Source organism: Mirounga angustirostris, unplaced genomic scaffold (assembly GCF_029215605.1).
Source record: "Mirounga angustirostris isolate CCGP_5_RB_7025 unplaced genomic scaffold, mMirAng1.0.hap1 SCAF_3, whole genome shotgun sequence".
Taxonomy (NCBI): Eukaryota; Metazoa; Chordata; class Mammalia; order Carnivora; family Phocidae; genus Mirounga; species Mirounga angustirostris.
The window spans coordinates 73,659,989-73,687,113 of record NW_026991711.1 but is presented as its reverse complement, the minus strand read 5'-3'; the positions used below and the strand labels follow the sequence as shown (position 1 = coordinate 73,687,113).

Below are 27,125 nucleotides of genomic sequence, written 5' to 3'. Positions count from 1 at the left end.
GACACCTGATTTCTAATGTGTGGGAAGGTGGAGGAAGGGGGTTTCACTACACATCCAGGGAATGCTTCACAACACCAGCTGAATGTCCTACAATTCAACTCAGTTCTGGCACTATCTACCTGGGGGGAGCATTGGATTCCACAGGTTGAGGGCTCAGCCCTACAAGACTGCCCTTCACTTTAGATGCCAATCACAAGTCCAGGTTCTGATGGACCGGCTGTAAATCAGAGGGCCCATGACCCCCTCCTTGAGTTCAGTTAATTTCCTAGATTTGCTAGAGCTGCACACAAAACTCAGAGAAACATTTTACTTACTAGATTAAAAGGCTATAAATCAAGAATAGCCAGATGGAAGTGATGCATAGGGCAAGGTATAGGGAAAGGGTATGAAGCTTCCATGCCCTGTTGAATGTGGTACTGCCTCCAAATTTCCAAGTGTTTATCAACTGGGAAGCTCTCCAAACTCTATCCTTTTGGGGTTTTATAGAAGGTTCATTAGATAGGCATGATTGATTAAATCATTGTCTATTAGTGATTCATTCAAACTCCAGCCCCTCTCCCCTCCCAGAGATCAAGGGGAGGGACTGAAAGTTCCAACCCTCTAATCCCTTGGTCGGTTTTCCTGGGAACCAGCTCCCATCCTTAGGTGCATTCCCAAAATAACTTCATTAGCATAACAGAAGAGACCTGCGTAGCTCTCAGGAAATTCCAAGGGTTTTAGGAGCTCTGTGCCAGAACCAGAGGAAGACCCAGTGTATATTTCTTATTGGAAATCACAATATCACTGATGCCTGGATCAATGGATCTGATCCCACAGAAGCTTCACATCCAAATATCTGCGATGTGTATGGCTCCAAACTGATGATTCTTCCAAGAAGGAACAAGAGATAAGACATCCTTGGCCTTTGAGACTATAGACAGAGCTGGGAACCCGGGTCAGTGCTTTGGCTCTCCAAGTAGAAGCTGCCCATTTATTCGCTGCTTCGAATGCTTGAACACATCACACACCGGCCTCTTTCATGGGGAAGGGATCACTGGTGATTTGTTTAACCTTTTTCCCATCCTTAGACATTCCTCCTTAACACTTTTGAATTTAATTTTTAATTCCATATACTCTGCTCTCTTCCCTCTGTAAAAAAAAAAAAAAGAAAGAAAGAAAGAAAGAAAGTAATTTAAAATAAATTGTGTCATTAGGCAATTCTTGTCTTATGTAGCATAAGCTGGATAAGCTGATCCAGATGCATTTCTGTCATTCCTGGTTTGTTGTTGTGTGTTTTTTTTTTTGTTTTTTTTTTTAATCAGCTGAGACCTGGCACCTGGGTTCCTTGCCACACAGTAAGGAGAGCTCTGAGGGATCTCCAAGTCAGTCTGGCCTCATGCTGGCATCTAGCTTTGCCAGGCACTTCTGCTTACCTGCAAACATGGAGGAGTTTAGACTCGAGGCGCAGGGTCACGCAGGTCCTGGGCTCTCCTACTCAGTTCGTAAGTTTACTTGTTCAGGGTGTAACCTGCTCCCATGTGGCTCCTCTACACACTCCTAAGGGGTGCTGACCATGCTGGAGCCCCTCTCCTCTGGCTGCCGTGTTCCGTTCACTCCCCTCCCCCATGAGTTCCTAGGTCAAGGCTTTGCACTTTTCCCAGGGTCTTGCACTTTTCCAGGCTTCAGCCAGTTTCGTTCACTCATTTCTGTGCTTTCCATGGACATAGCTTGGTAGGCTTAGGACCATCCCAGTGGAGGAAGGTCTGCTCTGGCCTCTGTATTAAGCACATACAGGACAATCTTCCAAGAGGGACTTATTGTATAACTCCCACGTTTTATACTAAAAATATCCTGGTCACTTTTAGCCCCTCTTGAGTTGTATTACAATGGACTCCCTGCTTGTATAGTCTGAACTCAATAAGCATGTGCCTTTGAAAATATTCTCCTTTGGGAAGTGGAGGAGCTGGGATCCCAGCCCAGCCTCTGGCTCTGGAGCCGGCACTCTTGGTCATGGCACCATACTTCTCAGAGCCTGGATGGCCCCCAGGACGTGTTTGTTCATGATTTCTAAGAGCAGCCCAGTTGTAGGAAAACCAATCCGCCTCTAAACAACCAATACAATCCAGTTGGAGCTATCCTGGGTCTTTGATGGATGTGGGCCTTCTCTGTGGGTGCTTGTCTTGCTCCCTTCCTCTTTCAAAAAACCATTTCAAGGGGCGCCTGGGTGGCTCAGTCGGTTAAGCGACTGCCTTCGGCTCAGGTCATGATCCTGGAGTCCCTGGATCGAGTCCTGCATCGGGCTCCCTGCTCGGCAGGGAGTATGCTTCTCCCTCTGACCCTCCCCCCTCTCATGTGCTCTCTCTCATTCTCTCTCAAATAAATAAATAAAATCTTTAAAAAAAAAAAAAAAAAACCCATTTCAAGAACTTCTGCAAGGAGCCAGCTGGGGGCAAGGGGTTTGGAAGATACATCTTTGCTCCCAGTGGTGCCTTCCCTTTGCTGCAGAATGTTCAACAGCAAACCCAGATGAATATAAATTCTGAATGCAAAATCTTTTCCTGAGCCATGGATGGGTGTCCTCAAGTGGGGAAGGCCAGATTCCTGGGCACCATTAAGAGTCTCACTCCTTCTGTGTCCTCCCCCGAAAATGCAATGAGAGAAGGTTACCTCGAAGGCCACAGGTTACTTCACAGACCAATAAGGACACATGCTTGTTGTGGAGAAGGAGTCTTTGGGACACGGTTGCAGCATCTTTCACTTCCAGGCAGGAATGGCACTGGGTTCGTTTCATGGAGCAGCTCCAAATGACTGGTAGTGTCTGGAGCACTGAGGTCATGAGATCGCCCCTGAATGGGGCTAGATTAGTCTTCCCTTCAAGGGGCAGAGAAAGGAGGTGTGTGATACAGGGCTGCTCACTGGGCTACTATCTGCATTGGCTAGATGCGGATGTGTGACAGTGTCTTAAACAAGGAAGAAGTGTATTCCTGTTTCTCAGAAAAGCCTGAGCTAGCGTGGTGGCTGTTCTGCAGAGCCCTGGGGGCCCAGTGGCTATTTGTCCTACCATGGCTTCCCCGGGCTCACTGCCAAGTCCACTCCTCTGGGGCCCAGAGCAAGGATGCTCCTGCAAAGCTATGTGATGCCCTTGAAGGGAGCCTGCCTTGGGTGGCAGAATGTGTCTCTGATGTAAAAATCTGAGGAAAGATAATAAACTGGCCTTAATAGGCTTTGTTTAATTAGAGATGAAGGATTGGATAATAGGAATCAGAATTTTTTCGGGTGCCTCAGGAAGCAAAGTGATAAAAGGTGAAATAACAACTATAGATAAAATGCATTTTAATTTGCCTTATGTTCACCCAACTGGGGCCAGAGATTGAAGGATCCAAATATGTAACTGTAAAGTAAAGTTCAATCAGTCAGAATCTTGGTCCCTATTCTGCTCCAGACTGTCATCAGAAAATGCTCTAATAGTACAAGAGGAGTCCCATAGGCCTAGTTTTAAATTCTGGTTGTTTGAATTGCTATCTGTTTGGGCAAATAGCAAAGTGCTTTCTCTCTTTTACAGCAGATTTGTGGGAGCGTTCAATGAAATGCAAGTGCCTGGTCTCACTTGGTATAAAGTAAGTGTTCAACTAACACCTACTGTTACTTCAACTGAGGAAATACCTGGGCTCAATTTCCTATATCCTCTGCATGTTCAGCAGCCTGTGGGAAGGTTCCAGGCTCCTGAAAAAAAAAAAAAAAGATCCAAAGAGCCTTTAGTAGATACTTTCTGACTCTAAGAAAAATTTGCCCATGTTTAGTAGTTTGATAATATATATTTGTTACTTTATTTTCATCATTTAAAAACTTAAAGATTCACAAATAAGCACATGAGAAGATGTCCAACATTAAGGAAACATAAGTTAAAACCATAGAGAGATATTACTACACACTCACCAGAAAGGCTATAATAAAAAATAGTGACAACACCAAATGCTGGCAAGGATGCAGAGAAACTGGATCACTCAGATATCACTGGTGGGAATGTAAAACGGCAGAGCCATTCTGGAAAACATTGTGGCAATTTCTTTTAAAACTTAAAATGGGGGTGCCTGGGTGGCTCAGTCGTTAAGCGTCTGCCTTCGGCTCAGGTCATGATCTCAGGGTCCTGGGATCGAGCCCCACATCGGGCTCCCTGCTCAGCGGGAAGCCTGCTTTCTCTCTCCCACTCCCCCTACTTGTGTTCCCTCTCTTGCTGTGTCTCTCTCTGTCAAATAAATAAAATCTTTAAAAAAATAGTAACAATAAATAAATAAATAAAATCTTTAAAAAAACTTAAAATGGATTGCCATAGGAATTAGCAATTGTACTCTTGGGCATTTATCTCAGAGAAATGAAAACTTATATACTAAATACTATGTACACAAATGTTTATAACAGCTTTATTCAAAATAGCCCCAAACTAGTAACTACCCAAGATGTCCTTCAATGGGGAATGTTTAAACCAATGACTAAACTAAACAGCCATGTCATGGAATACTACACAGCAATAAAAGGCATAAATGATTGATATACACAACAGCCTGGATGAATCGCAAGGGAATTGGCTGAATGAAAACCGCCAATCCCAAATTTATTTATTGTGTGATTCATTTATATAATGTTCTCAAAACAACAAAACTACAGAGATGGAGAACAGATTACTGGTATCAGAAGTTAGGGATGGATAGGGGAGGAAATCATTATAAAGGGAGCCATGTGGTGATTGAATAGCCCCTTATCTTGATTGTGGTGGTGGTTGTAGTAAGCTACACATGTGATAAAATTGCATAGGACTACACGTATACACAAACACACAGACACGCACACAAGTGCATGTGTAATTGGAGAAATCCAAAACAACTCTGTGGATTGTACGAATGTTAACTTCTGGTTTTTATCTTGTTGCACAAGATGTTAACTTTGGGGAAGACTGGAGAAAAGGTGCATGGAACTTCCCTGTGCAATTCTTTGCAATTTTCTTTGAATCTATGATTATTTCAAAATAAAGAGTTAAAAGACTTCTTGTTTTAAGATTTTATTTATTTATTTGAGAGAGAGAGAGAACAGAGTGAGCGAGAAAGCACAAAAATGTCTTGTAGTGTCAGAAAGCAAGGAAGTGTTTAAAAAAATGTACACTGATGGTCGTATGTCAGGGGACACAGAAGCCAACAAAAAGAGCTCTCGATGGCCAAACCTGGAATAGTTTGGGCAACAAAATAAATAAAATAGTCTTGGATTATGACTTGAAGTATAAAATAAATACCCATGAGTTCATTTTATTATAGATAAATGAAAAATAAATAAATGGAGAGAAGAGACAAATCTCTCTTGTAGAAGAGTTCTAAAAATTTGTGTAGATACACTCCACCCTCAAGGAGTTGAAACATAATTCTTTCCTTAAGTGTGGATTTTGCATAGTGAATTCCTTCCAAAGGGTACCATATGGAATGGGAGAAAAAGAGTAACTTTGCAGTAGAGAACTCTAACACTCCCTCAGCCAGGTGATCAACGTCAATATGAACAGTGACAAATAATGGATGTGCCCTAGCTATGGTGTGATGAGAATGCCTCCTTCCTCTGTAGTCTTCATCCCCAAAGCGATAACCCCAGTCTAATCATGAGAAAAATCAGACAACTTCCAAAAGACAGACATCTTACAGAATACTAACCAATATTCCAAAACCATAAAGGTCACTGAAGGCAAGGAAAAGTCTGAGAAGCTATCACAGCCAAGAGGAGCCTGAGGAGACACACCAACAGAATATAATGTGCAATCCTGGAGCGGAAAAAGGTCATTAGGTAAAAACCAAGGGAATCTGAATGAATCATGAACTTCAGTTAATAATAATGGGTCCATATTGATCCATTAATTCTAACAGATGTACCACACCAGTGTAAGATGTTAATAATAGGGAAAGCTGTGGGCTGGGGATATGGGAGCTCTCTGTACTACCTCCTCAGTTTTTTTGTAAATCTGAAACTGTTCCTTAAAAAAATGAAGTGTACTGCCAAATAAAAGTTTTTAAAAATTAAAGATTTGGTAGAGTTTTTGAGCAACTACTGTGAAGCAGGCACTTTCATAACGATTGTATGGTTGAAATCATCCTAGTGGTGGGAATGTTAGCATTCGCTGTGTCACTGAAGGGGACCCTGAAGGCTAGCGAGGTCTCTTTCTAGGGTCCCCCATTTGGGAAGTAACTAAGCTGAATGTGTGCTCGGGTCTTCTGACTTTCATCCCATGGCTTTTCCCATTATGCCACCCAAGGATCTGAGGGAAAAGTGGTTATTCAGTTATGGTGTTGAGACCAATTACCAGAATGCTCTACGAACCAGAGCTCCCCATTCCTCAACCATGCATAGCTTGGGCTTTCCTACAGGACTTAGCACAATTCTCTAATCTCTGCATAAGCAAGTTCTAATTTTCACATCCACTCAGGATGGTAGGAATTGTTTGCTCCATGTTAGGGATAGAGAAACAGACTCAGAGAGGTAAAGTAACCTGCTCAAGGTCACTCAGCTAGCGGTGGGTCAAGATTCAGATACAAAGCTTGTACTCTTCCCTGTATGACCAGCATGGCCCTACTGAGGAACTTCAAACAACCCCAGATATAACCATGATTCCTTGGTCTTTTCTCTGGCTGCTCTGTGTTTTGCAGGGACAATCAGTGAGTAAGGACTCAGTTTCATCTAATGAGGAAAATCTTTGGAATATTTTTGTGAAAGGGATGAGGAAAGAGACTTGGTCACCGCCATTACAGGGGCATGAGAGAATCCCTCTTATGAATCCACATTATAAACCACTTTGGTAAAATACTGTGCAACAACCCCACTGTACCCATGCCTGCTCTGATGGCAGACATGATTAATCAATCTGGAGCTCTTGCCAGCAGAGCTTGGACTCAGCCTGACAAGCACTCCAGGCAGCCACCACTAATCCTCAGAGCCAATCCTGAGAGGAAACCCCCCTCTTTCCCAGCTATAGGCTCTGCCACAGTTTTACACTTACATTTTTCGACATTTAAAAAACAGGATGAAAGGGTGCATAAGATGCATTGACAGCTAATGCTGTAGTCACAACACAAAATTATTTCTTCAGCCTTTAATTGGGATGTGTCATCCCAACCACATTCTTCATGCAATATGCCTGTGATCTGGAATGAGGCACACCACTGAATGTCTAGCCTGCAGTGTCATGATAGCCCGGTGCCTCTTCTGGGCAAAACCAGGAGGCCTGTGGGACATCAGTGGGCTTTGTAGGCCAGCCACCCATGGGAAGTATCATTAAGGTTTATCCTTGATAGAAGATTCTGGCAATTGTAAGAAGTGCTGCCTGCAGGATGAGGCTTTATGTTTTGTTCCAGATTGTGACCCAGAACTTGTAACAGCAGCAACAACAACAGAAAGCAATAGCCTACAGGCTCAGGAATAAGCCAGAAAATTACCTTGTGATTCCTGCCCACCTGCTGACCAAATCAGGCCCAGGGGATCCATACCAGTGGGAAGTCTGGGGTGTTGATCACAGAGAGTACACATTATTCTAAAATATAAAACCAAATTACCCAAGACTAGTGCTGATGGGAATTTGCCAACCCTGATGAAAGCTAAAAAGAAAATCATTACTCCATACCATAGCACTTCTAAGGAGCTCACAAATTGTGTGTTAGGTTAATTCATGTTTACTAACATTTTTGTTTTCCTTTATAGCCATATTTCCTCCTTCAATGGGTTCCCACAGCTCAGGACTGAGGGACCACATGGCCCCACATAACATAAACACGGGGACATGCTCTCTGCTGTGTGAGTGTGAGAACATTTCCCACAGACAGAGGGATGACCAGGTGTTTGAGGACATTCTTACCTTCTTTTCATTCCCAAAGATGTCACCACTGTTCTGCCACAGTCCTGTGTCCCTGGGAAGCAAAGAACGGGCAGTCATTCCCCTCCCCTGCTACACATGCGTTTGCACACGCACATGCACACACACACATGCACACTGAATTTTCTTGACCAACTGGAAGGAAGAAGCTGGTGGACAGAGACTGACCCCTGCCTTCCCCATGCCGTTCTGCGGGAAAATTTGGTCCACCTAGAACTGAACAAGTTTCTTTGGCAGACTGGGCAAGTCCTGCAGATGCTTGGTGTTTGTTTGTTTGTTCGTTTTTTTAAGATCTTATTTATTTATTTTAGAGAGAGAGAAAGAGAGAGCACAAGTAGGCAGAGTTGCAGGCAGAGGCAGAGGGAGAAGCAGGCTCCTCGCTGAGCAGAGAGCCCAATGTGGGGCTCGATCCCAGGACCCTGAGATCATGACCTGAGCCCAAAGGCAGGCGCTTAACCGACTGAGCCATCCAGGTGCCCCCTGCAGATGCTTGTTAATGTTCCGAGAACATGAGCATCTCAAATCACCTGTGATGTTGGTGGTTCAGTGAAAAATACCAGAAACCCGAGTGGCAGGGGACATCGGCCCCTGTGCTGTGCTGTCTTTCTGGGTTCCTGCATTCTCCAGACTAGGACATACAACAGGCTTTGTAGAGAGGACATGCCCCCTCAGAATACACCTGACTTCCATACTTTCTAAAGATCTCATGTCGTCAATTTGTCACCTTCCAATGTGGACCATTTATTAGTAAAATTTTGTGTTGGTCCACCTCAGAGATCTCATGTTTTTATAACCCAGAGGTGGTTGCCATAGGTTGGGCACCAATTTCAGGTCCATCCATTCATTTTTTCATTCAGTCAATAAATATTTATTGAGTACCTACTATGTGCTAGGCACTGGAGCTTCACCAACAGTTAAGAGACACTGTTCCACTCTCACAGAGCTTGGTGGCCCAATCAGTTGCAGTCGGGGTAGCAGAACTCATTTTGATTGACATATGGTACATGCCATCATGCGTTGGGGGGAAAACCACCCATGGCCACTTTCCTCAATGGAGATCATGGCCAAGACAGGGGTTTCAGGCTCATGAGCATCTCACCTGTACACCTGTGAAGAAGGCTCCCTGCTCTCCTCTCCACCTACTCCAGAAAACCAGGATGCTTTGTGATCTGGGGAAGGTGGGTCTTTGGAGTCTCAAAGTCTTGGCCCCAAATCCCAGCTCCCCCCCTTTCGATCTGTGTGCCCTTGAACAAGTCACCTGGCTTCTCTAAATTTCATTTTCCTTGTCTGAAAAGTGGGGGTGATAACTAGAGGCTTCATCATGTTGAGGATTGAAGGAATTAATAAAGGCACTAACTAAATGTTAGCTTCTGTTCCTACAGTCAAATGGGCGAGTGCCCAGTACTCACTTATTCTTGATATGAGCCACAGAAGCACAACGGGCGATATCCATGGAGCGAGGCAGGCTATGAGGTAGCAGGAGGCACAGGTAGGGCTCAGAATGTCCTATTGCCCTTTCTTGAAGCTGCTTGATGGCCCCAGGAGACAGCCGCCCAAGGGGCCTTATGCTGTAATAGTGCTAACGGTAGAGAAAGCTGAGCATCCAGACCACAGGAGAAAATACAGAAGCACAGCTCCCCTAAACTGCATTCGGGCAACCGCCCAGAGCAGATGTTTCTAGGTAAGTGTACAGCGACCAGCAAACAAGACCTTGGGGGCTGTGTTTTTAGACAAGACCACTGATTTCATTAAATATCTGACAGACACAGATTTGAACTTCACACACTGTGCCTTCGGGCATGCCAGCCGCAGAAATAGTGCAGGAGGGAAAGAGCAGAAGGAGAGCCGGTTCAGATATTTGCTAATATTTGGATTTTGTTTCTGGTGTCAGAAACAAAAATAATTAGATCAGCATTTTCTAGTGAGGGCACAAACATCTCATTTTTATCCTATGGAAACACACCACCCACGTGAAAAATCAAGACAATTTCCACATCATTTTGCTGCCTCTGCTCGTGAGCAAACTCTTTCCGGGACACACCGCGTAGCAGACGTGTGACAGAATGACCCCACGCCTCTAGGTCATCGAAGCCAAAAGCAAGGGTTCTGTGCGTTTTGTTTCACTCGAGGACCTGTGGTCTGTAGACTTTGCCTCTTTGCCTGGGGTCTGCCCCTCTGTTGGTGTGCCTGCTTTGCTCTGGTCAGCTCCGCGCCAGGATCCTGAGCCCTTGATCTGGCTCAGCGTCCCGGGACATCTCGGGGGACAGCCACCTCCCTCTCCTCCCCACCGTTCGCTGGTCTGAGTCAGCAGCATCACAGTGCTCCCTAACAGGTGTCTGTGTCCACAGTACTCACCATGGCATGACCGAAGCAGTGACATCTGTTAGGGGCCTCGGCAGAGAAGGGAAAAGCAAGAAGAGCGCTGAGCCGAGCCCCAGATTGCAGAAGAAGAACCGGCTCTCCTTCCGCTCTTTCCCTCCTGCACTATTTCTGCGGCTGGCATGCCCGGAGGCACGGTGTGTGAAGTTCAAATCCGTGTCTGTCAGATCAAGCCTGGGAAGCCGAACAGCGGGAGCACACGCTGAGGGGCAGGCTGCTTTAAAAAGCACCGGTCAGGTGTCCCTGGGCTCCGGGCTAGATGAAAGCCAGCATCAACCATTTGTTTGTGTGGCACTGCTGTCAGGCAGGAGACAGGAGAGCCGGGGCGCTCGGGAGACCCGCCCAGAGACCTGCCCGCGGAAGAGTCGGGCCAGGAGTTAAATTCAGCGCCCCATGGGGCTGCAGCAAGGGCCCTCCATCAGGGTCTCCCATGCTAGCCACAGAATACCGCAGGCCCCCAGTGGGCAGCTTCTCGCACCTCGTCAGCTGGGCTCCTGAAGCTCTTACACTCATTTCCTGCATGGTGGCTGGGTTTGTGCCACATGAGGGATGGGCAAGAGGAAACTGCCCAGATGTGTGACATTAGATAGGCGCATGCTTACAGACCTCTTAGAGATGTGATCTTCTTCTGTATAAGTCAGCAAATGAACTTCGCACGCTAAGTTGAATAACTCTTATTATTCTGTGAAGTCACTCTCCTTATTTGGTGACCACGTTCCAGACACAGAGGATAATTCCCGGCTGCTGATCGTGGCAGCCTCAGATGTTCTTGAAAGCCGTTTCCTCCTTGGGCATGACTCAGGGCCCTCCCCCTTAATGGGCGGAGCCCTTCCCCTCCCCCTAAACAGAGAGGCCCATCCTCCATTTATTGTCACACGTCAGCAGATCTAAAACCCAACCGGTTCCCTCTCAGTATTAAAACAGCCTCCTTGGCGTGGTTTAGGAGGAAGTACCCAGGTAGTAAATCAGGTCTTTCGCCACAGATAATGAATAATGAATGTTATTCAGTGTGAAAATGACAGCAATTCTTCACCTGTCAGATGAAAAGGGCACAGAAAAGAGGGGTTTAAAAATAGCACCGACACTCAGGGTGTGATGGGGACAGTTGGGAGCCTGAGAACCATTGTCTGGCAGGCAGGGAGGCGGTGAGAGTGAGGCAACCAGGCATTGTGGGAGAAGTTCTGGAGCTCCCTGGGGCCCCAGGTGTCCTCTGTGAGGATTGAAGGACTTTCTCGTTGGGGGCCCTGACCTTGGGACCAGGTCTTGCTGTCTGACTTCACTTGCAGCCCATTATCATTCACTCCCACAATGAGGAAAAACAGAGAGGGCTTCTCAGCACACAGCACCACGGAAGTCTCCGGATTTCAGCTTCCCATGAGCTCGTTTGGAGACCCTTTGTAAAATGAGGGGCTGGAGGAGGGTTCTGGGAGGCAGCATAATGGCAAGAGCACAGGGTCTGGGGTCAGAGGACCCAGAATTAAACCAGATCATACAATAATTTTCTGCACAGCCCCGGGGGGATGGAGGAGAGGTTATCTTGGCCTCTGGGAGCCACAGCTTCACCGAGTGCATTTGGAGGATGGGACTCCTCCCCCCATGGGGATTTCGTGAGATATTCTCCGCGAACCACCTGTTTGAGGATCTCAGTGAATACAAGTTCTGCCCCTACTAGCTTGAGCACTCCAGCTGCAGCGCTGTATGTCTACCCACTCGTAGCTTCTGCATTGGTTTCCATCTTTACCATTTCTCTCCCTTAGACAATTGCCTGCCCATGAGGGCAGTGGCTGTTTCTCTTATCACCACTGTCACCCAGTGATTGGAATGGAACCCAGTGCCTAGGAATTGTTCACTGTATATTCCATGATCTGATCCTCCCTAAATAACTCTTGGTTTTATAAAAACAAAGGTGCAGATTCAAAAAAAAAAAAAAAAAGATGAATTCAACCAATGGTTGAATCAGGTTACTGGTTGGCAGCTGGAAGGGCATAATCAAAACTTCTACTTTAGTGGAGCTTCATTGTTATTCCCTAACGATTTACTAACAGTCCTGCTTCCCATCCCTAATCAGGCCCACCCAGCCCCTGCACACTGCACGGAAACAGTGCTTCCTCAATGGGCAGTGCTCCCTCCTCTGAAGGTGCAGTTGGACTGCACAGGGAGGACTGAGGTGGCTTACAGAAAGCCATAGCCCAAACCTCTGACCCTCAAACCTTCACTAACCAGTCGAGCCCTTCTTCCTAGAGCCTGCTTTCAGAGAGGAAAAGAAAGTGATCATCTGGTGGCATACAAATCACTGTGTTAACAATATATCTGGTTATTGTGTTAATTAGAACATTTAAAAATTCTCAAGAGAGGGTTTGTGGCTACATCTCAAATCCTCAGCTCAGATTAAGACCCTGGAGTAGAATCAAGAACGCTTCTCAAACAGGCCCTGACTCTGGTTCCCAAAAGACTCTGCCTCTTCTACCCAAAAACTGCAGACCTGCTTCCGGCACTTCATTCATTCTCCACCTCATTGGCTCCTTGTCAAGCCTTCTGAGGGGCCCTCAGTAAGTCAAGTGAGTCACAGGGAGACTTCCTGGAAACATCACCACCTTCAGCTACCCAGGTGAGGGATGAAAAGATCAAAGGGCTCCCAATGCAAAGTTCTCATTCAAGAACTACAACAGTGTTGACTTTTGGGAGGGAAGCTTGTGAAGAGGAAAGGTCTGTGCCTTTATTGAGCGGACATTGGCAAGTCCAAGACAAAAACATCAACACCTCCTGATGAGGTTATGAACTGTGGCTTCTACAAATTCAACCAAATTTGCACCTTTTGTGTCTCAGAGTGTTTCATTAAGGTGCAGGGAGAGCGGATGATCTCTCCCTCTGCAGTGCGCCCCTGCACCTACCCCCTGCTCACCCAAGTGCATTGGGGAGATGGATTCATGCTCTTAACCTCCATTGGAATTTTCCGCCTCACTCCGGCAGACTCCCTATTTGTGTCCAGGGCCAATGAGTTTTCAGGGAAAAGCAATTTTCTCCTGGGAGCTACAAACATTGACCTGTAACAGTTGAGTAACAAGCACCACAGTGTCTGGAGAAAAAATAAAACAATCACATTTCCATCTTCAATATTGTCCTACCAGGGTGCCAATGATTCTTTATTATCAACCACCGAGGACAGCAAGACCCTGTCCATTATAAACTGGCTTTCTGTAATGATTAGCACCGTACAGGCACAAATGGAAACTAAAAAACAAAAACAGCAAAAAAACAACAAGAAAACCCCCCCCAAAACCCCAAACATGATTAAAAGGCTGAAGATTTTCAAACAATCTCTCTCAATTTCTTTTAAAAATCGAAGCACAATCTGTTTACTTCACCCAGTGACGTCTCTATAGCTTTCTCAGTGTTGTAACCCGAATGTAGATGAAAGGAAAATACGAGATCTGTGCTCTGTGTCCTTCCTTGAAGTAATTGGTGACTAGTGATAAATAAACGTGTTCACTGAATCTGTCAGAGCTAGGATGCTGAGACTTAATATTGTTAAAATGGCAATATCCTCCAAATTACTCTACTGATTCAAAATCCCAGCTGGCTTTTCTTGCAGAAATTGACAAACCAATCCTAGAATTCATGTGGGCCCAAGTAGCCAAAATAATCATGAAAGGAACAGCCAAGTTGGGAGGACTGATACTTCCTGATTTCAAAACTTAACTATAAAGCTGTGGTAATCAAGACAATGTTCTACTGGTGTAAGAACAGACACATAACTGGACTGGAAATGGGAGTCCAGAAATAAGCCCTTACATTTATGGCCAGTTTATTTTTTGACAAAGATACTAAGACATTTTATTGGGGAAAGAATAGTTTTTTCCACAAATAGTGCCAGGACAACTGGATATCCGTACTCAAAAGAATGACCTTGGACCCTTACCTCACACCATATGCACTAATTAACTCAAAAAAGAGATCATAGACTTAAATGTATAAGCTAGAACTATAAAACTCTCACAAGAAAGCGCAAAAGTAAACCTTAATGACCCTGGGTTTGGCAATGTTTGCTTAAATATGACACCAAAAGCAAAAGCTACAGAAGAAGTAGATAAATTGGACTAAAAACATCATCGAACTAAAAACATTTATACTTCAAACAATACCATTAAGAAAGTAAAAATAGGGAAAGATGACAGAGCAAGAGTAAAGAAACACGATCCCTTTGGTTCCAGAAAATCTGGAAAAAAAGGGAGGCTTATCAAGTCTTCAAAGCTACTCAAGCAAAGCAGGCACTTTTGGAAAAGAAGGAGCAGTAGAAAGGAAAAGGGGTCAAAGTTTAAATGACTGGACTGGTTCCTGCATGCTTTCTGGAGGCAACAACACGACACGGTGCACCTAAGATGACTAAAAGTACAGCCTTATGTCTTGGGAGTACCAGGTAAGCATCCCTTGGCCTTTGTTTTTTGCATCCAAAGGATTAATGGGGTGAGTTTATTGGTGCAGGGGACCACATGAAAAAATGCATAATATTATTAATCATTAGGGAAATGCTAATCAAAACCACAGGGAGGTACCACTTCACAGTTAATACGATGGTTCTAATAAAAAAGAGACAATAATAGGATGTGGAGAGATTGAAACTCTCCTACATCGCTGATGGGAATGTAAAATGGTGCAGCCACTTTGGAGAGCAGCAATTCCTCAAAAAATAAACATGGAATTACCCTATGATTTCATCTGGAGAACTTCCCATCTATTGAATTATTTTTAAATTACATTTTAATAAGAATAATGTCTAGTTCATTTATTATGCATTTTCAGAAACGATCTTTTAAAAATGTCACTTGCCAGTGTATTGTACATAATCTGAAAGTAATAAATGATTCAGGTGGTGATTTCTTATTATTCACTATTATTCCATTAACTAACTAATGTAGCAGGCCAGCCCTGGGGCTCTTTTGGAGCCTTGTCACAGAAATGTTCAGCTCTTCTCAGGCTCGGATCAATTGGCAAGAATTGACAGAAACTGGTAACAAAGAGTGTCCTTTCTTATGCATCATCTTTTGTGAGGCTAAAACTTGAATCTTGAGTTTGTAGGATTTCTCGCAAATCCTTGATTTCCTATTTACGTTGAAAATTCTTTTCCTATTCATGCAACCCTGATGCTCACCAATCTCAGTGGCTTTCCTCATTACTGCTGCTATTTCCATTACCTGGTCAGCATGGGATCATAATATCTTAAGAGTGATGCTCATTAAATTTCATTATTATACCAAGGTCATCCTTCTGGTTAGCCATTAGCAACCCAAACATTTGCTCTCAGCACTTGCTCATGGTAAGTCCGAAAGCCTACTGATGTTCCTCCAGGGATGTATGAAGTTCTTTGTGCTCTTGCTGCCAGTCTCCATCTGATCTCTGCTGTGCCTTCACCAATATCTTGAGTCTTCATTCAGTTCTTGAATTTCTTCCTAATACTGCTTCATTACTTCCACTCCCCTTGAGAGCCATGGTTTGCTCATAAAGAGATTTTGCTGCTTTGTCATAGTCTCTTGATCTTTCAGCAAGAGTCATAGCATCAGCAAAGGTCTTCTCCAATGTACAACTCATTTTCTGGTCTCCATTCTTTGCAGCTAAAATGGTTTGTTGGAGGACAACATGATCTCCTTAACCCCCAAAGGTGCAGGGACAGCCAGCATGAATCCTTTCAATGAGGGAAAAGTAAGATGCCAAGAGGAACCATGTCCAAGACTTGCAGTGGGGCTGGCTACCTAGCCCCTTCCTGAATCCCATCACCGTTCTTCTGTGTCCCCTCTCTTTAGCCTGGCATTCTTTTGCTCAGGAATATGCATGATATGGGCTCTCTCCCCATAGTTAAGGTGGTTAGTGATACCCCCAATGAAACAATTAAATGAAATGCTCATCCCTAACTGAAAACAAGATGACTCCTCCCTGAAGCAGATCTGTCTTTCTTTAGCATGGGCCTGCTTTTCTATTGTGCATGAGGGCACATTAACACATCCCCACTATCTAGTGAGCTTAGAAACCTTGGCTGTGCTGAGGGAGTATTCATGGAGTATCCTAGCTATACGATGTCCCTCAGGCAAAACTCCTAGGCAACCCTCCATCTTTAGAGCTTCCCTCTCAGACCACGAGGGCCTTAAGCAAAGATGAACCAGGAAGCCAGCTGCCCCATATCCCCCAGCCTCAGGTGGAAGGCTCTGGAGGGCTTTCAGCATTTTTGACAGTGTTTCAGATATGGGGCTGCCTTAGGCTGTGGAGTGTAAAATTCTTCTTGACAGGCTGAAGCTCTGCATGCAGGCACTGTCATGAGTTTTGTGATATGTGAGGACATACCAAATGGGACATCCTTTGCACTCGCTCTAGACAAATACTTAGATTGGAGCACTAGGAATTGATTTTCCTCCCTCCAGCTTCCATTAAACTGTAAATATTCTTCACACCGGATGCTGATAAGGTGGCTTAGAGTGCTCCTAAGAGAACCAAATACATTAAGACTTTATCCCCTGTCCCTAAATCAGCATTTCTCAACATGGGGCCACAGATCATCTTTGTCACATAGTCACCTGGGGAGTTTGCTAGTTTGTTAGACACACCTCTTCCAGGTTCCATCTAAAAACATTAGTGCCAGGGCACCTGGATGGCTCAGTTATTTAAGTGTCTATCTTTGGTTCAGGTCATGATCCTGGGGTCCTGGGATTGAGCCCGCATCAGGCTCCCTGCTCAGCAGGGGTCTGCTTCTCACTCTCCCTATGTCCCTCCCTTCCGTTTGTGTGCTCTCTCTCTCAAATAAATAAATAAAATCTTAGAAATGACAACAACAACATTAGTGCCTTCCAGTCTTCAGGCCCAGAGGTGGGGAGTTTGCAAACTTATTTTGCACATGAGTTTAAGAACTGTATGAGCTGAGCTGAAGCCTGGTCCCCACAATTCTAAACCCTGGGGCATCCAACTGTCACTCACTTTCCAAGGATATGTCATGAAAAAGACTAATGGATGCAAATCTCATCATAATGAAGAAATAAATTAGGTGATTATTCAATTTTTTCCACCACAGGACTGCTTTAAGTTACCTGTGGGACATTTTAGTAGGATTTTGTTTAGGAAATCTAATTCCTGTTTTAAGAACCTACAAATTGAGTCATTTGTTACCCCTTCTTTGCATAGCTACCATGCACCATTCACTTCCATCTCACTCCTGGCCCAGTATGTGACATGCGCAATTACCTTCCCCCGCTAAGCTAGCGGTTCTCAACAGTGGCTGCACATCAGAACCACCACAGGATCTTTTAAAAATACCAATGCCCAGCTCACAAACCAGACCAACTGCATCTGAATTTCTGTGGGGTAGGACCCAACTACCAGTATTTTTAAAGCTGTTCAAGCAATTCCAGTGGACAAGCAAACTTGAAACACAGTTCTGAGGGAACGTTGAACCCATTTTCATAGACTCCAAGCCCACCCACATTTGGGTCAGTGGTCCTGCCTCCACATTCTTCCCTGTCTGTGGGAATGCACTCTCCCATGACTCCATCCATCTCCTGGGCTCCATCACTCCAAGGAAAAACTGACATTGTCCCCATGCATACTTGCAGACCCTCCACCACCAGTAAAGTTGCACCATTTGGCTCCTTGCTAAGATCCACCTGTTCTGTTGCCCAGGCTGCCAGTTTGCTGCCTAGGGCTGCCATCCCTCTCTTGCTCAGCCTTGCCTTCTGCCCTGACACAACCGAGCCACACAGCTCCTCCATTCGAGTGCAACTTTAAAGCCCACCACTTCCGGAACACATACTCATCTTCATTAACCACTGAGGTCAGTTCACCTCCCTGGCCAATGCCTGAAGTGTTGATGGCACTGTGGGCAAGGGAAGAGAGAGGCAAGATAAACTCTTTAAACCTCAGTTTCCTAGTCTGCAAAATAAGAATAATAATACACAACTCCTAGGCTCTGAGAGCCAATGGACAAGGCTGCCTGCTTTCAGGGTGACCTTGGATGTCTTCTGGGCCCATCTGTGGGCCAAGGGCAAGTCTAGAGCATCCTGGGGAATGAGAAAGATTGTGTCAGAGGTTGGTACTTCTGACGTCCTATTCCAGAACCATGCCCTGGGCCCCCAGGTTATCTTCCAGTCTACTTGGAGCCTGGCCCCCACATCTGCTGTGTCAGGGAGTCCAAGCAACAGGCTGCCATGCTTCACTGGCTAGCTCCAAGCTGAGGGGGGCAGGGGAGGCGGTGAGGAGAGTCAGGGCCAGATCAAGCCTGGTCTACAGGACATATTTGGCAAAAATATGCTATTATTCTGTCCACAAGGTCAAGACTGGTCCTCCTTGGGGTATTTGCCCTCCCCCCAACTTCCACAGCTCCACCTACATTACTGGCCACGTCATTGTCCCTACCCTGGCAGAACTTCTCGGTTGCCCTCTGCATCTCCTTGCAGACTCTGCTGCTGCCACAATCCTCCAGGAGCCACACTACCTCCTGTGCAAATAATAAAACCACCCAGCAGGGTAGATGTGAGGGTTAAATAGACAACACATGGAAAAGGACTTCTCATTCTAACAAACTGTGGTACCAATGTTAGGTGTATGGTTGCCAAGGAGAAAACCACATTCTTCCACTAAGTGTCATTCTGGGCAGCTGTAGAACTATCCCAGGACTGTGGCTTCTCCCTCTCTGACCATCTTCCTGGGTGTGACTCCCAGCTTTAAGCTCTCTCTGTGACCTTGACCATGCATTGCATGTTTCTTGAGAACCAGTTTCTTCATTTGAAATATGAGAACCATTCAGAGTTGTTGTAAATATTACAAATGTCATTATGATTCCAGATTAGAAATAACATCACGTATGTGTGAAACATCTGGCTTATCATACACACCTATCAAATCATGGCTTTTACTATTAATATTACTGTGACTGAAAGCCAGGAAGTGTGGGATCTCATTTTGGAAGAAAGATTTTGAGAAGGGGACTTCATTGGTGTTCAGTGACCCCCTTGAGGGGTAACTTTCCCCTCCCTCCACCTCACCTGAGCCCTCTGCTCCATGCCCACCCACTTCTGCACCCCAGTTGCCTGAGAGCTCTTGCACACACAATGACTAGTGTCCTGTTCTGGTCCTCCTTTTTGTAGGTGGGGAAGTGGGTCCCCTCTGTGCACAGGTGGCAGAGCCAAGACCTACACTCAGTAACGTCTGGCTCCAGACTCAAGGCCCATCCCTCTGCCCACCTAGCTCTCTCTGCAAGAGTTACATTTGGTAGCAGTTTTTGTGTTTTGTTTTGTTTTTATAAAATCATTATTATAGCCTCTTCTATCTATGCATCATAGAGGATAACACAATGGAAAGAGGAATGAGAAGCTGCCAAATCGTGATTCAGAGATGAGTTTGGTGGTCTCCTTATGTTGGTTCATTTCTGTTTCACTGCAGCCCTGTGTCTCCTGCCAAGGGACAGCCTGGAATGGATCCAGACTTGGCCTCGATCCCAGGTCTCTTATTCTTAGTATTCTTGATACCCAGGGTAATGGGTTTCTGTTTCCCAGGCAGAGTGGCCTCCTGGAGGTCTGGACATTAGCCCTTTATTTGGAGCTGAGATTTGATGTTTTCTCCCAGCACATCATGTCTCAGCATTCGCCTCATTGACTCACACTCCAGGGCTCCTGTTCCATTCGTCTGGGTCTGTTCTTATTAACTATCCCCTCCTGCCATCCCACCTGGCACTTTCTGGCTCACTGGGTGGTAGGAAATCGTACCAGGTAGTGGAGAAAATGACCTAAGGTTAAATTTGAAGAACCCTAAAAACTGGCAGATCCACCACCACCATCACAGAGTCAACGTTTAGTGGTGGCCCTTGTAGACATAGAAGAGGCACATCCCCAACTACAGGCCATCCAAAGGATGAAATGATGTGAGATTTTACCCTGCTTTCCCATTAAATTAGCCTGCCACAATTCCATGGATGTGGGCAGAAGACATGAGACTCTAGGGTCAGAGACGAAGGTCTTAATTACTCATAGCACATCAAGAAGCATGTTCCCCTGAACCACTCCCCCAAGTTCATGGGTCACAGTGGAGCAGTCCAATGGGGGGTGAACACACAGTGGGTCTTTGTCACTATGCTTAGTTAGGAAACCGTCAATCCTATAAGAGGCTGCTGGCAAATCTGCCCAACCTTTGCCTTGGATGGAGACATTATCTTTATTATTCTGGTCAGGAAAATTCTGCTTTGTGTCCAGAGGGGGACATTTTTTCTACATTTCAAAGTTTACTACACAAACTTCCTTGAAAACTCATCCAGAGCCAAGGCCATCATTGCCTCTGCTAATAAGACACACAAAATGCAAAAGACCATGGAAAATTGTCTCCAAAAAGCTATAAAAACCTATAAATGAGAAGTTGCAAAGTGAGAAAGACTGCATTTTATCCAACTAGAAGGATAAGGGGCATTTCCAGTTGATTAAGGACACAAACTGTGATTTTCCCCCCAGAATTTCCTTTGTCTGATTCTATTTAACATTATGCCAGCAATCTGCATGAAGAGATTTCTTCATCACATGCCTGGGAAGAAAGACCGCCCAAAGGATGTTGGGTGCAAGGGGGCAATCAATCTGGCAGATGTAATTTTCTTGAAAGTGATCCAAAAGGCAGCTGATTCAGTTCAGGGGATGGAGAGCTGGCTAGAAAACTTACTGGGGCAGAGATCATTAAGGGGCCTCCTTCAGAGTTGCTCACCCAGGAAGGGAGGGATTGGCCATGAGTGCTCTTGCAGGGATGGAAACTTTGTTCCTTCTGTTCTGTGGAAAGTCTGGATTGGTGATGATAATGACCATGAGCTTGGTTCTTAGTTATTTGAACTCCTAGAGAGGTGTGAAATCCCAAGGAGAAAATAATCTGAAAGTCTTGCTTCTTTTGGCTTTGGGAAGCACTCTGTGACTCAGAAAATTCTTCCTTCTCCATAAGGAGGAGAGAGACCAACAGAGCAGCACGTTCCCTTCAAGTTCACAAGATTGTGTTCTTGGGTCTGTGTACCCAGCATTGTACCAGGATGTGCAAGATGCCACAGGACAAAAGTGGTGCACATCTCTGGAGCATCAACTTTCATCATTCATTCATTCATTCAATGGTGAATTTGTTCACTTGTTGAATAATCAATTTACTCAATTTGCCATATGCTAAGCATTTTCACTACATAGGTAATTTAAATTATAGTTTTATAGTAAATTAGCATAAGTGTTTTGAAGTGGGCTGAAAATTTCATGTTAAATTTTTTAAATATGCCTATAGACATTAAAAACATTTCCCACTAGTTCTTTCCTTGATTCATTTACCCAACAAAATGTTACCAAGGAACAACTATGCACCAGGCATGGTTCTAGGTGTATAAATAAATGAATAAGATAATTTTAGGAAAAGATAAGTCTTGTAAAGGAACTAAAACTGAACAAAGTATATACAGTGACTGGAGGAAGGGATGGCTAAATTAGATGAATGGTCAGGGAGGAGGTGATATTTGAGCTGAGATCTGAATGACAACAAGAAGCAACAAGATGTGAGATGACCTGCGGGTTGTGTTCCAGGCATAGAACACAGCAAATGCAAAGGTCCTGAGGTTTAAAGAGTTCAAAAGGTAGGAAGGAGACCAGTGTGTCTGGAAAGTCATGAGCAAGGAGGTGAAAGGCAAGAAGTGGCAACAGAAAGATAGAAAGAGACCAGCCTCTGCAGGCTTTTTAAAAAGCCATGGTGAAGAACCCCCAGGATGACAGAAAGCCTTGGGAAAGTTTTCAACAGTGGGGCTATTTGATCTGATTTATGCTTTAAATAGCAACCTTGGCGGTTGAAGGCGGTGAAGGTGGGAAACCTGTTGGAGGACTACTGTTGGTTTATATGCACTTCTCCCCTGGCATTAAAGGTACCTGGATGGAAAAGCTGAATGAGAAGCCCAGGCTTATGTGAATACTGGGGCACAAGTGAGAGAATGCCCCCAGGTTGCATCTGGAGTACACAGGGCAAAGACATCCTGAATGTAGATGAAAATATATGACAGAATCTTCAAAGTACACCATCAACATGCAGACCATCAAGTAGACAGCAACTGTTACGTCTGTAGCAACACGAAGCCAGGAATTGACCTTATAGAAAGAAAAAAGACAAGACTTACCCATCCACTTGCAAAGTTTTCCTCTCCCTATCATCCTCAAATTCAGAACCTCTGACAGGAAGCAACATTCTGACCTCACATGTACTTTTCCACTTGAATCCACCTGCCGAGCAACGTGGCAATTTGGAAGTAAGAGTTCGCAAAGAGGAGAAGGATGAACCAGCCAGCCACATCACTGCCAAATAACATTTACTAAAACCTACTGAGTGCACAGTATACAAGGAGATAGAAGAACTTGGCCCTGTGCTCCTGGAACTCACATCTGGATGGAGAGGCAGGACAGAGGCATCTGCAATACATATCACAGTCCTCAATCCTCCAAGCAATGGAGACTGAGTTTAGCACTCTTTATGGAGTAGCCAGGCAGGTGCAGTGCAGCTGAGGGTCAGGTTCAGGGTCAGGAACTGCCAGTTAGAGGAGCTGCCAGAGCCTGTCTGTCCCAAGAACACTGATCTCCACAAAGGTATTGGAGAAAACCCAGAGAAGCCTCCCAAGAGAGGATGCCCTGATGAGGAAGATTCCATCACCTCCTGCATGGCTGCTCAGGGCACAGTTTATAGCCCACCAGGCCAACCAAGCCAGGTCAAGACACAGGCCCAGCCTCCATCTGTGTCAACCACAGAACAATTTCATGCATTGTTCTCTCCCTAATTTGTTTCTCATTGTTCTCTCACTAATGAGTCCTTTCAAGCTTGTTAAAGAGCGTAAATTATTATTTTACTTTTTCAGGGAAATTGCACACAATTTAGTGAGTACTCTGTAGCATGCTCAGCATCCCTTACAACCTCCCTGGGCAGGAGACTAAATCACGCCAGGTTTCTGGGTCTGAAACACAGCCATCTCTCAGCTGAGTCTGCAGCAAAGGATGGAGAAGCCACCTGGCCCTCTCGAGTTCTCAACTGCTTGGTCACTGAATTAGTCACGATCTGTGGTTGCAAACAATAAAAGCCCACTCTGTTTAGTTTCTACAGAACAGGAATGGGTTGATTGAAAGCATATCAGATAACTCACAGAATTAAAGGGAAGTCTCAGAAAGAGGCCAGAACCAAGGGGCAGGAGCAGGTGGCTACAAGGACACCCAAATTCACACAGAGGGACAAATCTGGCAGGGATGCTGTGGCTCCTGCTGATGGATCAGAACCAATGTTACAGCCTCCACCACCAACCCTGGCATGAGGTCTGTGGGGTTTCCTACACCTCTACCTCACTCACTCCAGAAACAAAGTCCCAGTGGGAACATCTGGTTGACCAAGAGGGGTCATGTGTCTGTGTGGAAAGAATATCCCAAGCCCTGACTCCTGTGCCCCAAACATAGGATGGGCTTTGACACACTGAGCTATAGTCAAATTAACAAATGTCCACTAAAGTCACTGAATGCTCTGTGATATTAGTTGCTCTGAGTTTCAGTTTGGTCCTTGGTGAAGATACTTTTAATTGAAATAGCAACAAGTTTTGAAAATATAAACCAGTAAGAAACAATCTGAGTATAATATTAGAAGAAATTAGTGTGGGCATAAGTGACTTGAAATAGCACAGGCAGAAAGGTCTATTAGTGCTCTTGGCTGGAGGGATTTCCCATCAATCTGAGATGGAAAACAGCCATGGGTGGCGTGCCCCTCCACAACCAGGCCCTAGAAACTGAGCCACAAGAGATCCAGCCACATCAGTGGAGTATTCAAACATACATCTTTAGGGCGGAGCAAGATGGCGGAGGAGTAGGAGACCTGGATTTCGTTTCCTCTCAGGAATTCAGCTGGCTAGGGATCAAACCATTCTGAACACCTACAAACTCAACAGGAGATCGAAGAAAAAAGAGCAACAACTCTCTCATCGGAAAAGCGACCACTTTCTGGAAGGTAGGACGTGCGGAGAAGTGAATCCGAGGCGATATTCGGGAGGATAGACGGCGGGGGAGGGGCCTCCGTCGGCCGCTTCTGGCAAGTGATAGAACCACGGAGCACAAAATCGGAACTTTTAGAAGTCTGCTCTGCTGAGGGACGTCACTCCGGTGGCTAAGCGGGGGTGGGGGGGGTGGGGGGGTGGGGGGGGTGGAACCCTCGCGGGACAGTGTGGTCTCAGGACCCTCAGGGTCACAGAAAGACCGGGGGAGCCTGAGTGTGGCCGAGCTCCCAGGTATCGGAGCAGGGAAGCCGGCTGCAGAGGCGGAGCCCAGGCGCGGGCTCTCAGCTCGGGGTGGCCATAAACCGTGATCCGCGGCACAGTCGGGCCCCTGCTCCTCCAGCAGGGACCCCACAAGCGGCAGATCCGGGGAGACTCACCTTCCTCCCCCGGGAGGAGCCGCGCGGGAGCGCACCGCAGGAATCTGCTGGGTTTGGAGACTCCACCCCAGGTCGGGTGCCAGAGACAGAAACGCGCGGTCGCAGGCCGGGTGAGCGCGGAGTGCGGCTGGAGATCGGGGAGACGGGAGTGACTGACGGCTTTTCTCTGGGGGCTCACTGAGGAGCGGGGCCCCGAGTTCTCGGCTCCTCCGGGGCGGAGATTGGGAGGCCGCCATTTTCACTCTCCGCCTCCAAAGCTGTACGGAAAGCTCGCAGGGAACAAAAGCCCCGGAGAGCAAACGCCAGCAGATTACTTAGCCGGGAGGGGGCAAGGGCGGGGCAATTCCGCCTCCGGCAAAGACATTTGGAAACCACGGCAACAGGCACGTCCCCCAGAAGATCAGCGAGAAAAGCCAGCCAAGACCAAGTTTACCGATCAATGAGAACGGCAGAACTCCAGTGCTAGGGGAATACTGCACATAGAATTCATGGCTTTTTTACCATGATTCTTTAGTCTTTCAAAGTTAATTTTTTTTTTAACTGTCTTTTTTTTTTTTTTTTTTGGATTTTTCTTTTTCCCTTTTTCAACCAACATCTTATCAATCCCTTTTTTAAAAAAACATTTTTATTTTTCATTTTTAGAGTCATATTCTATTCCTTCATAGTAGTTACCCATAATTTTGGCATATATATAAGTTGTTCTCTCTTTAAAATTTTGAGATAGTTTCTTCTAACAGATTAAAATATAACCTAAATCTCTAGTATATGGTGTTTTCTATTCCCCTGCCTGATCACATTCCCTCCCTTTTTTTTCTTTTTTCTTTTTTTAAATCCTCTTCTTTCTTTTTTCAAACAACTTCTTATCAATTGCTTTTATAAAATTTTTTATAATTTCCATCTTTACAGTCATATCCCATCCCTTCATCATATCAACCCTTATTTTTTACATATATAAGTTTTTCTTTCTTTAAAATTTTGGGAGACACTTTCTTCTAAAAGACCAAAATACACCCCAAATCTAGTGTGTGGCACTGATCTATATGCCAGCCTGATCATATTTGATCACATTCTGTTTTTTTTGTGGTTGTTGTTGTTTTCTTTTGTTTGTTTTTGTTTGTTTTTATCTTTTTCTTTTTCTTTTTTTTCTTTTTCTTTTTTCTCTCTTTCCATTTCTTTTTCCACTGCTTCAGGTCTTTTCTGATTTGTTTAGAGTATATTTTCTGGGGACATTGTTACTCTGCTAGCATTTTGTTCTCTCATTAATCTATTCTCCTATGCACAAAATGACAAGACGGAAAAAATCACCTCAACAAAAAGAATAAGAGGTACTACCGACTGCCAGGGACCTACTCAATACGGACATTAGTACGATGTCAGATCTAGAGTTCAGAATCATCACTTTAAAGATACTAGCTGGGCTTGAAAAAAATATGGAAGTTATTAGAGAAACCCTTTCTGGAGAAGTAAAAGAACTAAAATCTAACCAAGTAGAAATCAAAAAGGCTATTAATGAGGTGCAATAAAAAATGAGGGCACTAACTCCTGGGATAAATGAGGCAGAAGAGAGAATCAGTAATATAGAAGACCAAATGATGGAAAATAAAGAAGCTGAGAAAAAGAGAGAGAAACAACTACTGGATCACGAGGGCAGAATTCAAGAGATAAGTGATACCATAAGACGAAGCAACATTAGAATAATTGGGATCCCAGAAGAAGAAGAAAGAGAGAGAGGGGCAGAAGGTATAATGGAGCAAATTATAGCAGAGAACTTCCCTAATTTGGGGAAGGAAACAGGCATGAAAATCCAGGAAGCACAGAGAACCCCTCTCAAAATCAATAAAAATAGGTCAACACCCCGACATCTAATAGTAAAATTTACGAGTCTCAGAGACAAAGAGAAAATCCTGAAAGCAGCTCGGGAGAAGAGATATGTAACCTACAATGGTAGAAACATTAGATTGACAACAGACCTATCCACAGAGACCTGGCAGGCCAGAAAGGACTGGCAGGATATATTCAGAGCACTAAATGAGAAAAATATGCAGCCAAGAATACTATATCCAGCTAGGCTCTCATTGAAAATTGAAGGAGAGATAAAAAGCTTCCAGGACAAACAAAAACTAAAGGAATTTGCAAACACGAAACCAGCCATACAAAAAATCTTAAAAGGGGTCCTCTAAGCAAAGAGAGGGCCTAAAAGCAACATAGACCAGAAAGGAACACAGACAATATACAGTAACAGTCACCTTACAGGCAATACAATGGCACTAAATTCCCATCTTTCAATACTTACCCTGAATGCAAATGGGCTAAATGCCCCAATCAAAAGACACAGGCTATCAGATTGGATTAAAAAGCAAGACCCATCGATATGCTGTCTGCAAGAGACTCATTTTAGACCCAAAGACACCCCCAGATTGAAAGTGAGGGGGTGGAAAACCACTTA

General features: G+C 45.0%; 1 pseudogene; it reads right to left on the bottom strand.

Moving 5' to 3' along the window:
- Nucleotides 1-15,283: 15,283 nt before the first annotated feature.
- On the bottom strand, nt 15,284-15,841 carry LOC123838581 (FGFR1 oncogene partner 2 homolog; annotated as a pseudogene).
- Nucleotides 15,842-27,125: the final 11,284 nt, after the last annotated feature.